The 14820-nt window shown below is 34.9% G+C and overlaps 1 protein-coding gene across 10 annotated transcripts in view; it reads left to right on the top strand.

The window, feature by feature from the left end:
* ARB2A (ARB2 cotranscriptional regulator A) overlaps nucleotides 1-14820 on the top strand; it is a 430201-nt gene that overhangs the window by 244129 nt on the left and 171252 nt on the right. The gene's annotated exons all lie outside the window — the stretch shown is intronic.

Below are 14820 nucleotides of genomic sequence, written 5' to 3'. Positions count from 1 at the left end.
GAAAAACATCACATCAGTTATTTCACTCAGTTGTATTGCTGTGGCATCACTCACCATATCATAAGCCACAGAAACCTTTATCTGCTTTTAATAATTCTGTTTTGTAAAATTTGATAGTAAAATATGAGGAATCATATTTCTTTTGTTTGCTTCACAAATTCTAGAATTCATGCTTTAAAATTAAACCTGGAGCGAATTAAATGTGTATTATACAAGGGCAGTAACCGCGTCAAGTTGTTAGATGATGTCATTTGCTCCTTTAAAGGTGTCCTCTAAAAGCTATAGCGTTAATGAGGGATATACACGAGTTACATGAAATTTATTCAGCAAGTAGAAGTGTTGGTAAACAGACTTATTATTGATATAAATAACATATATTGGAAAATAAGGCCTTATATTGGAAAATTTAGATTTGTCGATGATTGGAGCTTAACTAGAATGTCTAAAATGTTAATCATATTTGTATATAAATCATATAAATATGAAAGACATACTCATAAAATAGTGATGTAATTATTTTCTGAAAGTTGAATACAAGTTTGGTAGTTTGGGAAAATAATTTGTGAAAATAACTATGAAAAAGGCATATAAAAGTATTGAAATGTAAAACAGCTCTTCAAAGCTGAATCCAATCTGTGGAAACATGGATATTACATTGCAACTTTTGTTCGGTGCATCTCAACTCGGTGCAAGTATAGCTCTCTGAAATGGAATTGTATAGTGTTTGCACATTTTTTTCTAGCTAAAATGAAATGTGCATCATCTTGCATAATTTACTTGTCTCTGATGGTTGAATTTGCATATCTGAATGAGTGAGTATATATCTTAAGCTCCTGCTAGATGTAAAATAATCTCATGAGTGGAGGAGAGCTCTTTTACCTCAGAAGTCTGAAGAAGTCTATATTTCACAGCAACCCATGATCAAACAAGCTAATTCAGATGCTGAAAAGTGCTTTTGCTGAGCTATGTTGAAGAACCATTGACTGCATACAACCAACAAGTGTACGGTGCTACAGTAGATCCATTGAAAACCCCTTGTAGAACTGAATGACAACCCCAAATACAAGTGACCATGAGCAACTACAAATAAGTATAAATACACACTTGAGCAAGACAGGCTTTCTGCTCTATAATTCAGTCACAATTGCTATATTTCTTCCCCCTAAATTTACACTACATAATCAGCTTCTTGTATGGACCCAAATTGAAGAAATATAATTCAGTATTTGGTGGGGGAAAAAAAGGATATTGGCCTCTGTGGAATTATCAGGATATAGTATGACGCCCACTTTTTTTAAATTACTATTTCTCAGGTAGTATCCAGGACCTCAGACTAGAAAAGTTCTCCAGACTTCTCCTTGCAGGAAGGGATATGGAGTTCTGAGTCTGAAGTATGTTCACTGTGCTCAGACTCTAAAACATTTCTGGGGAAACTGGTAGGGGGGAGGGGGGAGCAGGGAGGACTTTGCAGTAAGGTGCTGGGAAACATAAAGATGGTGAAATAGCTGGTAAAAAGTTGTCCAGTGAAATCCATTACTTTTTCCCATGTCTAAGGAAGAAGCAAGGAATTGCTAAAAAGCTTTCAAGCTAATGGGTTTTCAAATGTAGGAATAAAATTTTTTAAATCATAGAAGCAAGGGTACAATGATTTCAGTCCTCTTCTTACTATTTCCCTTTGACAAAGCATTGTATATTTATTGGTGATTGCTCGAAGTTACCATGTTTCTAGTGTAGCATATTGTGAATCCGAGAATTTCTAATAACACCACAATAATTTTGTAGTAAAAATCATTAATCATTAGTTATATAGTAAAGATAGGCCTCTTCATAAAATCTCAAAAATGTATTTTTGTTCATTTAGTGAACAAAATTTGATATTTCATCATTAACGATGTGCTTGTAAATATCCTGTCACTCTATATGATATTATTATATCTCTGGTTGCTTGAAACTTAGGTTTTAATTGTAGCTATGATTTTTAACTCTCGATATACATAAAAGTTGCAGATTTCTCAACATAATAAAATAATTATAAAATATCAGTGAAATAAGATATACTTTGTTTTAGGCAAAAATGTTACCTTTCTAAGGAACAAAACATAAATAAAAGATTATATAATTTCTGAATAAAATAATAGTTTACTACCTTTCTCTTACACTTCCTCACTCCTGGCCCAAGATAATATAAATGGACAACATATATTGGTTAATAAGCAAGTACTAACCACGGTTGGCAAAAATGAGCATTTCTAAATGATATTTAAAATACGTGTGGCTAAAGAAATTATGTCAAAAGACTAATATTTGTTTTATGCTCTTTTTGTCTTTTCTAACTTTTAATAATATCAAATCATTCCTGAGAGTATAGTACAGTTTTGCTTTATCATCTTGAAAAAAAATGGTTTTGGTTATAAGGAGAGTTGTTGATTAAAAATTTGTTATGCTCAATTATTTGATACATATGTATGATTGTTTAAGTATGTGGAAACTCTTACTAAGTAATCTTTACAGATACCACATGCATGAAGAGATATTTATTGTTAGATACTAGAATGAATACACATGTTAAGGAAATACCTTCCTTTGAAATTATCTTTTATACTCTTTTTCTGCCTCTAAACGCTTTACAAGAAGCTTCTCATTTGTAGTTGTTTAGAACTCATATGCAAAAGAAAATTTGTATTTGAACATTTTTATGTAGGCTTTAAGAAGCTAAAGCTAAAAGCTCACATTTTAAAATTTATCTTTGTGTTGGTGTCTGTGTACGCCTATTTCCAAACTCCTTTATGAGATGTTCTATAAAGGAATCAAATGTAATCATGGGCATGTTAATGCTGGTAATAGAATACATGGATTGCAGACCTTTTCCATTTCTTTTAACCTTGTGGGAATAATAATAGCTCCTAATCACCATTTGTATCCGGCTGTGTATGAACCTAGCCTTACAGCCTTCCTACTCCTAACCCAGCATCTTTTTCATGCAACAGGCATGGACCTACTTACCTTTTCCTTTTTCTACAACAAGAAAAACCTGGCCCTGGACACTTATTCAGACATTCCCAAAAATCAACACATATAGAAATGCTCTGGGTTAAGTCTAAAAATTTCCTAACTTTTATCTCCAAAAATGGAAGCTTTTCTTAACAGTGTTCCATTATCTCTTAATCTTTAGAACTTACCTCCCTCTTTTTCTTGGGTCTTTTGGCAAGTAATATAGGTGAGCTCTGAGATGGGGTTGAAAATCTCGTATTACTTTACATCTACATCAGTAACAATCACCAGATATTCTAGAGTTGAATTAAAGATGAAACTGTAAGTAGCCATGAAAACAAAAATTTGTAAAAGAGGTAAAAGAGCACAGCTTCCTAAAATAATATTTTTGCCTGTTGAAGACTCACAGGAAATTACTTGATTCTTGGAGTCCATGCAATAGCGTGTTGTGCAAGTGTTCTGGCAAATTAATAATAAGGCCTCTCCCCTCACAATTAGACACGCAGCTTTGGTGTCTAAGCAGGTACCTATTTTTACTGCTAAAGGGTAAAATTTCATTTCTTGTGGAAATTTTTCTGAGAAATAACTCATACTTTTTTGATGCAACAAAATATGTATTAATACAAACATGGACATAGATATGTACATCTGCATTTATATCCTTGATAATGTTACCTAAATACTGGGACGATTAAGAAGGTTATTTTTGTTTTTTAATCATTCAAGATTTTAACAGTCCTGCCAAAGTTATTAAACTTTTAGAAAAACTCAGTAGTGGGAATTCTAGAACTTTTTTTCTAAATTTAAATAGTTGAAGTGTTAGCTTCTGTTTTAACTAGAAGTTATTGTAAAAGTCCTAAATACCTATCTACGCTTACCATTTGGACATTGAGTTTATGCCTAATAAACAACTGCATTTGCACCTTCCTCATTTTAAAGATGGAGCAATTTAAATGCTCACTGGAATCTTTTCATAAAAGCCTAATTATGTTCCTTGCTTTTTAAAATGCAAAGCTAATAGTATATGCATTATTGGCTTATGCAGAAAAGTAGTTAACAAATGGTTTCCTGTATAAATGCATGTTTTAAATAGCTTGGAACTTTTTTTTTGCCTCGTACTTTTATTCAAATGAAATTATGCAATACGTTTTTTATTAATTTGTTTTTTATTAGTAGTTTCTTTGAGACATATAACCTAGTCCTCCTAGATTTTTTCTTTCTTGTTTATCATTTTTATTTTATGGGTGCTTTCTTTTCCTCTCCTTTTCCTTTTTCTTGTCTTTTTTTTTTTTTTTTTTTGGTCGCCATTTATGAGTTCTATGACAAAAATTGCTGATAGTAAATTAGTGACCTAGACAGTATTTTATAAAATGAGAACCTGACTTTACCTTTTTGTCACATATGTCACTCTATAGATGCCTCACTGGTCTTATTATAACTTTCTAGTTTTCTTATAGATTATATCAGAAAAATTTCCCAACTGAAGTGCCATAAAATCTATGTAATATTTTTTAGTATTTGAATTTTGTGTGTTGCATTTTCTTCTGACGACAGTTGTGTATTTTATTTATCTGTATTTAAAATTTAGGATCCAGGATTCACAAATTGCACAGTAAAAGTTACAGTGTTTTCAAAATCACTCTCTAATATAGGCTAATTATACTAGCCTCTTATTACCAAAAAAAAAAAAAGAGAGAGAAAAATGTTTAAATACTCATTACAGGTTTAATTACAATTTCGGATGGATTTGAAACCTTCGGACTCTGTCCTTGCCACTGCATTCTGGCCTTTCAGGCCATGCTGCCTGTGTTATGTATTCAGCAGTTCCTATTAGACGTCTTCACAGTGAGTGATTCTCCTGGGCTTGCTGACACCCGCTTCATGCATGGCCTGCTGTGCTGGGTGGAATATTTTTTCTGAGCTGCCTGGAACATTAAAGACATCTTGGCCATGTCAGTCTGCGTACAGTGTGCGTCTGTGTGTGTGTGTGTGTGTGTGTGTTCCTGTGAACGCACATTCCTGAGCAGTTCACCATTAAATAAATGATTATTTGGCATGACTTTATATACAAGTAAATTTTAAAATTTGAATAACGAATGGATTTATAATTTATCACATGCATATATTTTTAATAATTTTAGTTCCGTTAACATTAGCAACTTTCCTTTAGCTTTTATTGTCTGTGGTTATTGACACTAGGGGGCACTGCTTATCCTCAGTTGCATCTTTCTTCAGGAAATGAGTAAAAATACTCAGCTGATTTCTGTGCTCCTACTTTAATAATTGAATTTAGAGAACTCTAGGCTATTTAATTCTTTGTTGTTTTGGTCTTATTTCTAATGCCTATATGTAGTGCTAACAAAGAGGGTGGAGCTATTGGTTCTCACAAACAAATACTGTATCCAGTGTCCCATACAGTAACTTTTTTTTCCATTGGAAATGTCATTCTTGGCAAAACCAGAAGGGCAAGTTTGCCCAGCGATGAGGTTTAGATCCCTTGCCAGCTGTGCTTCTAGCCAGCAAGTGTGATGAACAGCTTTAGAAATCAAGTGAGAGAAAGCATTCGAGAGTTAGTGTGATTCATTTGGATAAAGGTCAAGAGAAAGATAAGCAAAGCATAGGAATAAAGACCGCAGATAGCAATAATTTGTACCTTTTTGCTTATATAAATTCCAGTGATCCTATTTGTAATTTTCAGGCATGTACTTAATTCAAAAGTGACCTGCAGTTCTTCCAAACTATTTTAAGGAGTGTATTTAATCTTCTGTTTCAGCTCATCACTTGCAAATGAGTAGAGGAAAACTGGGTATGCTACCATTCATAACTATATTCATAGATTAGAGCAGTGGTTACTAGTTGATAATAAAGTGACGACATAATTAACTAAACTTTTTCAATTGGCAATATAGTTTGATCTACTTAAAAATATAAATATTCTATTTCTTTTTTAGAATCTTAACATCCATTCCAGACTTAAATACTCATGTTTCAAACTACGGGACTACCTGGAATCTCTAAGAACATTAATGACTTTTATGTTATTTTTTAAAATAAAACTCTCTCTTCCCTGTCTCTCTTCCTCACGCCCCCTGCAAAGCAATCAGTAGCCTATAGAATACAGAAAACTGTTTATCCCTGTTCTCCTCATTAATCAGATCTGTAAGAGAGCTGGTGAAATTTCTTATTCATCTCCTCTAGAGTTACAGCCGTATGTTATATATATGAAAATATGCAGTTAAATCATGCCTTGTTTTTATTAGCTAATGATATTGATTTTTAACATGAGTAATTAGAATAAAGTATTTTTACAGATTTTAGTGTTTTCATGGCATACGTTTTACATCCTAACCAAAAAGGAACAAAAAATATTGCTAGTATAGTGAAGCTTGGTCTGAACACCGGTGAAACATCTGAACATAAGCACATGGGCAGTTTTGAATAAAATTTGTAAAATACCTTTGCTTTATGGCACCCCAAACTGGTTTATTCTAAATGAGTATTTTAATGAGAAATTATTAAAAATGTTTTAAGGAGAAATGGATACGTGCAGCATTCTAGGCTGATTTTTTTCTTATATCCGAAGTGATTTCTTGATAGTGTTTATTGAATAATGTATACGTTTAAATAAATTAAGTGTGACTAGTTTTATATAATTTTTTAGGAAAAAAACTTTCAAGGTTAATACACGGTTCAGAGAGAAATATTGTCTTTATTTTTCATACAAGTATTTTTCTTTTTATAATTATTTCTGTGTAACATCATTAGAGCATTAGCTAATTTAGGTTCATCTCTGATCTTTAGTAATAGATCTGACACTTACAAAGAATAGGTACCACCTAGTTAGACCTTATCAGTTCATAAACAAAACACTGATTAATCAATATGGGGCAGCTTTTGTTATATTCAACATTTTATAATTTGAAGTGTTATTTTCCTGGTACTCACCATCTACAGGCAATCAGATGCCAGCCCAGTTATAATAGGTTTTTCTCCTCCTAGCAGGACGTTGCTTTTGGCTATAAAAAGTTAATTTCAGATCCTGATATACTTGCATTAATTTTTGAGACATTGGTCGGGTGTAGTACAGCAAAGAATAACATGAAATCACACCACTGTGCTGTAGCTAATCGTTTATTACCTCAAGGCAGAGAAGCAGTGTTAATGTGAAGGCCTCAGTGTGTCTATGGAAAAGGGAGAAACTGACAGAGTCTTAGAGACAGCTTCCTAAGGGTCTTAAAAGAGGACCGTAACAAGGAGAGGAGAAAGCAGTAGCAACACTACCTGAAGGAATACGTTTTAATACTTACAGTGCTGGACATCTTTGGAATGTTTTATGATTTTAACAAAACTGTTATCTTAATAACAGACCCCATTTTCTCTCCAAACATCTTTGCTTCAGAATGGGAAAGCTCACTGTAATGTCATCTTTTTAGAACCATAAGTGTTCTCTAAAAGACATATGACCGAGATGTTTATCAGCGGGGATGTTTGCTGTAGTTCACCAATAAATTTGAATAATTTGACATAATTTCTGACAAAGATGAATGTTTCCACATTCATTTCCATAGTAAGGCAGTGTCTACATGAAGAAACAAGTTTGACTGACTTTACCTGCCAAATTGATCAGAAAAAGAACAAAACAGCCACTTAGTCCACAGAATTAAAGCAGTTTATGTGTACAAATCACCTTGGTGACCTGTCAACCCCAAAACTTGCATAATGGTATGTCACTTTGGAGCCTATATTATTACAAGGAAGCAAAGCAGTGGGACTCACCATCAAGGAACTGATGGCACGTGGTAAAGAGTAAAGGAGGCGTTATCAGTTGTGGGACTTGGAGTTACAGCTGGGGTTATCCTGTGTCTCTGAAACTAGAGGTGTCATTTAAGTCATTTCACCTGTTTTCTCATCTGTATGAAAAAGAATTGGACTAGATAGTTTCTAATGTCCCTGACAACTTTTCATTCTTTTCTTCTATGTTATAAGTAGAGTCACGTCAGTAGTAATTACTATTTAAACTGGTTTCAGTAAACATGAGGCTACTTGTAAATTCATTCTTTTATACAAAAGACCATAAGATATAATTGCATTGTGTTCATTACTATCAGAATGTAAGTTTTAAGGCATTAGGGCCTAACTCACCCACTGCCACAGACAATAAAAAGTGGCAACAATGTCAGATTAACTTCTAGAAATGTTTAATTCAAGTACTAGAAAATTCAGCAATGAGTTTATTGTCCTTTCTGTTTGAGGAGGGAAAAGACTAATAGACCGTAGTATGTGCTTGTGGTTGTGTGGGAACAGACAGACTTAGGGAAGCTTTGCTTTTTCTGACAACTTAGTGACAGAAAGTAGTATGGTAGATTTCATCATGACACCCACAGTAAGGAGTGGCAAGTTGCATTCTTGTGGAAGTGGGTTAGGATCAGAACTGTGGAAATGCAACATTTGTTCCTCATTCCTGTTCATTGTCTTTTTTTGTGCTCTGTGATAGTATCGCCTCCTCCCCACCCACCCCTTATTACAATCCTGATTATGATAACCTTCCCCACAAGGAGTCACTTCATTTCTCTTTCACTCAAGGTTTCTTCTTATAACTTATTTTTAATGGCATTGACTCTCTTCCCCTCAGACACATTGATATTTTGTTGATGTTTGACCTCTATTCTTTCATACATATATGCCTAGGAGAACAACATCAAAGTATCTACCACTTGACCATTTCCCTTTCACCTTACTTCTTCAGTAGTTTTTCTGAAAGCATCTCTCTTGTTCTCCTATTTCCATACCATGTCTATTTCATTTGTAATCTCATTAGATAAAACCTATGTGTAATTCTGTTTTGTATATTGCCTTTTATATTATTAACACTCAGGAAAATAGTGTAAGAATTTCAGTCTGCAGTGCTGTCAATCTGTCACCTTTCATGCACTACTTTAAAATTCCAAAAATGTAAATGAAGTAATTAACCTGATATGAAACAGTGACATATAATTGACTTTCTAAATTAGTGAGCTACCAACTCTTTTTTATATCTTTGCCATTTTATAGGATTTCATATTGGCTAAATTTGGCTATGTAACAAAATGTGTGATGTAACAAAAATTCTGCTTCCTACCATAATAAATACTGATGCTTATTAAACATCCTGTACTGTGCTGCCTAAGTATATTTATTTTAGATTCTTACTGTTTGAATTATTTCATACTCTTGAAACTAAGGCATTGTTTAATGTTAGTGGAATATAGACCCCAAATCATTGACTCAACTAGTGGAATGTCCTTGAAAGAAGTGCTAATGAACAGACACGTGAAGGAAAATGGAATTTGAAAAAATAGCCCAGAGAATAATTCTCCTTCATTCACACATAAACCCTTCCTCAGTGTAAATTTTTCAGTACCATCTTGCGTTGGAGCTGTCACCAGATGTCTGAATGATAGGTTTCAGGGTTCTCCTCTTCCTGTTAGTAATCTGAAGTGCTACTCTAGCATTTTCCATTACGGTGGATATTGATAGAGGACGCTTAGAGCATAGTGACTGTTGTTTATGGTTCCCTAGTACATGAACTCAGAAGTGCTCTTTTACTACATGTAGTATTTGTACATGTTTTCTACCTGTGAATATACAGCCATAGTCATAGAGGCAAATAGCTACTTTCATTCCAACCCCATGTTTTCTTCCACGCAATGTATATATGGTTTTGTGCAGTAAATACAATCTTTAAAAGTCCTATCTCAGTTGAACATATTTCAAACCATTTACTCCCACAGACTCTTACCATCTCAGAAATGTGAGATGTGCTTTCATAAGAAAAATTACTCCAACATATTGTCAGAATCATAAATTCTAAGTTAAAGGATTGTCCTACATTTTTTAGTCAGTACAGTGTACATTGAAACAGCCTTTATAACTAGTTAGTTGAATAGAAATTTCTTCCAGCATCAGTATTCAGTTGGCTGTTTAAGCAGGCACACAAACTCCAGGTATTTAGCATAAATTCCTAGGTAGAATAGCCACCTGGAGATCCTTGTTCAAATATTTTGAAACAATGTAGGAAGCCTGTGACTTACACTTATTACAGTGATGTCACTTTCCCATTTAAAAATGGGTGTCAACTTCTTCCCAATGTTTGGCAACTCTAATAACCCACAATTTTAAAAATTTTATCATTATTTTTTAAATTTTTATTGGAGTATAGTTGCTTTACAATGTTGTGTTAGTTTCTACTGTACAGCAAAGTGCATCAGCTATATGTATACATATATCCCCTCTATTTTAGATTGCTTTCCCGTTTAGGTCACCACAGAGCATTGAGTAGAGTTCCCTGTGCTATACAGTAGGCTCTCATTAGTTATCTATTTATAGATAGTATCAATAGTTAAATCAGAGCTGATGCTTTTTTTTTTTTTTTTGGCTGCGGTGGGTCTTCGTTGCTGCACGCGGGCTTTCTCTAGTTGTGGCGAGCGGGGGCTACTCTTCGTTGCAGTGCGCGGGCTTCTCATTGCGGTGGCTTCTCTTGTTGTGGAGCACGGGCTCTAGGCGCATGGGCTTCAGTAGATGCGGTGGTGGGCTCAGTAGCTGTAGCTCACGGGCTCTAGAGCGCAGGCTCAGTAAGTTGTGGTTCACGGGCTTAGTTGCTCCCGCGGCATGTGGGATCGTCCCGGACCAGGGCTCGAACCTGTGTCCCCTGCATTGGCAGGCGGATTCTTAACCACTGCGCCACCAGGGAAGCCCCTGCTTTTTTTTTTTTTATACAGCAGGTTCTTATTAGTTATCTCTTTTATACATATTAGTGTATATATGTCAATCCCAATCTCCCAATTCATCCCACCACCACCACCACCCCCTGCTTTCCTCCCTTGGTGTCCATAGGTTTGTTCTCTACATCTGTGTCTCTATTTCTGCCTTGCAAACCAGTTCATCTGTACCATTTTTCTAGATTCTACATATATGCATTAATATACAATATTTGTTTTTCTCTTTCTGACTTCACTCTGTATGACAGTCTCTAGGTCCATCCACATCTCTACAAATGACCCAATTATGGCTGAGTGATATTCCATTGTATATGTGTACCACATCTTCTTTATCCATTCGTCTGTCGATGGGCATTTAGGTTGCTTCCATGACCTGGCTATTGTAAATAGTGCTGCAGTGAACATTGGGGTGCATGTATCTTTTTGCCTTATGGTTTTCTCTGGGTATATGCCCAGTAGTGGGTTTGCTGTGTCATATGGTAATTCTAGTTTTAGTTTTTTAAGGAACCTCCATACTGTTCTCCATAGTGGCTGTATCCATTTACATTCCCACCAACAGTGCAAGAGGGTTCCCTTTTCTCCACACTCTCTCCAGCATTGTTGTTTGTAGATTTTCTGATGATGCCCATTCTCACCGGTGTGAGGTGATACCTCATTGTAGTTTTGATTTGCATTTCTCTAATAATTAGTGATGTTGAACAGCTTTTCATGTGCCTCTTGGCCATCTGTATATCTTCTTTGGAGAAATGTCTATTTAGGTCTTCTGCCCATTTTTGGATTGGGTTGTTTGTTTTTTTAATATTGAGCTGCATGAAATGTTTATATATTTTGGAGATTGATCCTTTGTCCATTGATTCATTTGCAAATATTTTCTCCCATTCTGAGGGTTGTCTTTTCATCTTGTTTATAGTTTCCTTTGCTGTGCAAAAGCTTTTAAGTTTCATTAGGTCCCATTTGTTTATTTTTGTTTTTATTTCCATTACTCTAGGAGGTGGGTCAAAAAAGATCTTGCTGTGATTTATGTCATAGAGTGTTCTGCATATGTTTTCCTCTAAGAGTTTTATAGTGTCCGGTCTTACATTTAGGTCTTTAATCCATTTTGAGTTTATTTTTGTGTATGGTGTTAGGGAGTGTTCTAATTTCATTCTGTTACATGTAGCTGTACAGTTTTCCCAGCACCACTTATTAATGAGACTGTCTTTTCTCCACTGTATATCCTTGCCTCCTTTGTTATAGATTAGTTGACCATAGGTGCGTGGGTTTATCTCTGGGCTTTCTATCCTGTTCCATTGCTCTGTATTTCTGTTTTAGTGCCAGTATCATATCGTCTTGATTACTGTAGCTTTGGAGAATAGGCTGAAGTCAGTGAGTCTGATTCCTCATAGTTTTCTGAGTACAGGTCTTTTACCTCCATAGGTAGGTTTATTACTTGGTATTTTATTTTTTTTTGTTGCAATGGTGAATGAGATTGTTTCCTTAATTTCTCTTTCTGATCTTTCGTTGTTAGTATATAGGAATTCAAGAGATTTCTGTGCATTAATTTTGTATCCTGCAACTTTACCAAATTCATTGATTAGTTCTAGTAGTTTTTTTGTAGTATCTTTGTCTGGTTTTGGTATCAGGGTGATGGTGGCCTCATAGAATGAGTTTGGGAGTTTCCTTCCTCTGCAATTTTTTGGAAGAGTTTGAGAAAGATGGGTGTTAGCTCTTCTCTAAATGTTTGGTAGAATTCGCTTGTGAAGCCATCTGGTCCTGGACTTTTGTTTGTTGGAAAATTTTTAATCACAGTTTCAATTTCATTGCTTGTGATTGGTCTGTTCATCTTTTCTATTTCTTCCTGGTTCAGTCTTGGAAGGTTATACCTTTCTAAGAATTTGTCCATTTCTTCCACATTGTCCATTTTATTGGCACAGAGTTGCTTGTAGTAGTCTCTTACGATGCTTTGTATTTCTGTGGTGTCTGTTGTAACTTCTCCTTTTTCATTTCTAATTTTATTGATTTGAGTCCTCTCCCTCTTTTTCTTGATGAGTCTGGCTAAAGGTTTATCAATTTTGTTTATTTTCTCAAAGAACCAGCTTTTAGTTTTATTGATCTTTGCTATTGATTTCTTTGTTTCTACTTCATTTATTTCTGCTCTGATCTTTATGATGTCTTTCCTTCTGCTAATTTTCGGTTTTGTTTGTTCTTCTTTCTCTAATTCCTTTAGGTGTAAGGTTAGATTGTTTATTTGAGATTTTTCTTGTTTCTTGAGGTAGGCTTGTATAGCTATAAACGTCCCTCTTAGAACTGCTTTTGCTGCATCCCGTAGGTTTTGGATCATCATGCTTTCATTGTCATTTGTCTCTAGGTTTCTTTTGATTTCCTCTTTGATTTCTTCAGTGATATCTTGGTTAGTTAGTAACATATTGTTTAGCCTCCATGTGTTTGTATTTTTTACGTTTTTTTCCCTGTAATTCATTTCTAGTCTCATAGCATTGTGGTCAGAAAAGATGCTTGATATGATTTCAATTTTCTTAAATTTACTGTGGCTTGATATGTGACCCAAGATGTGATCTATCCTGGAGAATGTTCCATGTGCACTTGAGAAGAAAGTGTAATCTGCTGTTTTTGGATGGAATGTCCTATAAGTATCAATTAAATCTATCTGGTCTATTGTGTCATTTAAAGCTTCTGTTTCCTTATTTATTTTCATTTTGGATGATCTGTCCATTGGTGTAAGTGAGGTGTTAAAGTCCCCCACTATTATTGTGTTACTGTCGATTTCCTCTTTTAGAGCTGTTGGCAGTTGCCTTATGTATTGAGGTGCTCCTATGTTGGGTGCGTATATATTTATAATTGTTATATCTTCTTCTTGGATTGATCCCTTGATCATTATGTAGTGTCCTTCCTTGTCTCTTGTAACATTCTTTATTTTAAAGTCTATTTTATCTGATATGAGTATTGCTACTCCAGCTTTCTTTTGATTTCCATTTGCATGGAATATCTTTTTCCACCCCCTCACTTTCAGTCTGTATGTGTCCCTAGGTCTGAAGTAGGTCTCTTGTAGACAATATATATGGGTCTTGTTTTTGTATCCATTCAGCGAGTCTGTGTCTTTTGGTTGGAGCATTTAATCCATTCACATTTAAGTTAATTATCGATATGTATGTTCCTATTACCATTTTCTGAATTGTTATGGGTTTGTTTTTGTAGGTCCTTTTCTTCTCTTGTGTTTCCCACTTGGAGAAGTTCCTTTAGCATTTATTGTAAATGCTAAAGCTGGTTTGGTGGTGCTGAATTCTCTTAGCTTTTGCTTGTCTGTAAAGCTTTTGATTTCTCTGTCGAATCTGAATGAGATCCATGCTGGGTAGAGTAATCTTGGTTGTAGGTTCTTCCCTTTCATCATTTTAAATATATCGTGCCGTTGCCTTCTGGCTTGCAGAGTTTCTGCTGAGAAATCAGCTATTAACCTTATGGGAGTCCCCTTGTGTGTTATTTGTCATTTTTACCTTGTTGCTTTTAATAATTTCTCTTTGCCTTTAATTTTTGTCAATTTGATTACTATGTGTCTTGGCATGTTTCTCCTTGGGTTTATCCTGCCTGGGACTCTCTGTGCTTCCTGGACTTGGGTGACTATTTCCTTTCCCATGTTAGGGAAGTTTTTGACTCTAATCTCTTCAAATATTTTCTCGGATCCTTTCTCTCTCTCTTCTCCTTTTGGGACTCCTGTAATGCGAATGTTGGTACATTTAATGTTGTCCCAGAGGTCTCTTAGGCGGTCTTCATTTCTTTTCATTCTTTTTTCTTTATTCTGTTCCACGGCAGTGAATTCCACCATTCTGTCTTCCAGGTCACTTATCCATTCTTCTGCCTCAGTTATTCTGCTATTGATTCCTTCTAGTGTATTTTTCATTTCAGTTATTGTATTGTTCATCTCTGTTTGTTCTTTAATTCTTCTAGGTGTTTGTTCTTTAATTCTTCTAGGTCTTTGTTAAACATTTCTTGCATCTTCTCGATCTTCGCCTACATTCTTTTTCCGAGGTCCTGGATCATCTTCACTATCATTATTCTGAATTCTTTTTCTGGAACATTG

This window comes from Balaenoptera borealis (genome assembly GCF_965194805.1).
Source record: "Balaenoptera borealis genome assembly, chromosome: 2".
NCBI classification, from domain to species: Eukaryota; Metazoa; Chordata; class Mammalia; order Artiodactyla; family Balaenopteridae; genus Balaenoptera; species Balaenoptera borealis.
The sequence above is the reverse complement of the archived record's forward strand: the minus strand, read 5'-3'. Positions and strand labels throughout refer to the sequence as shown.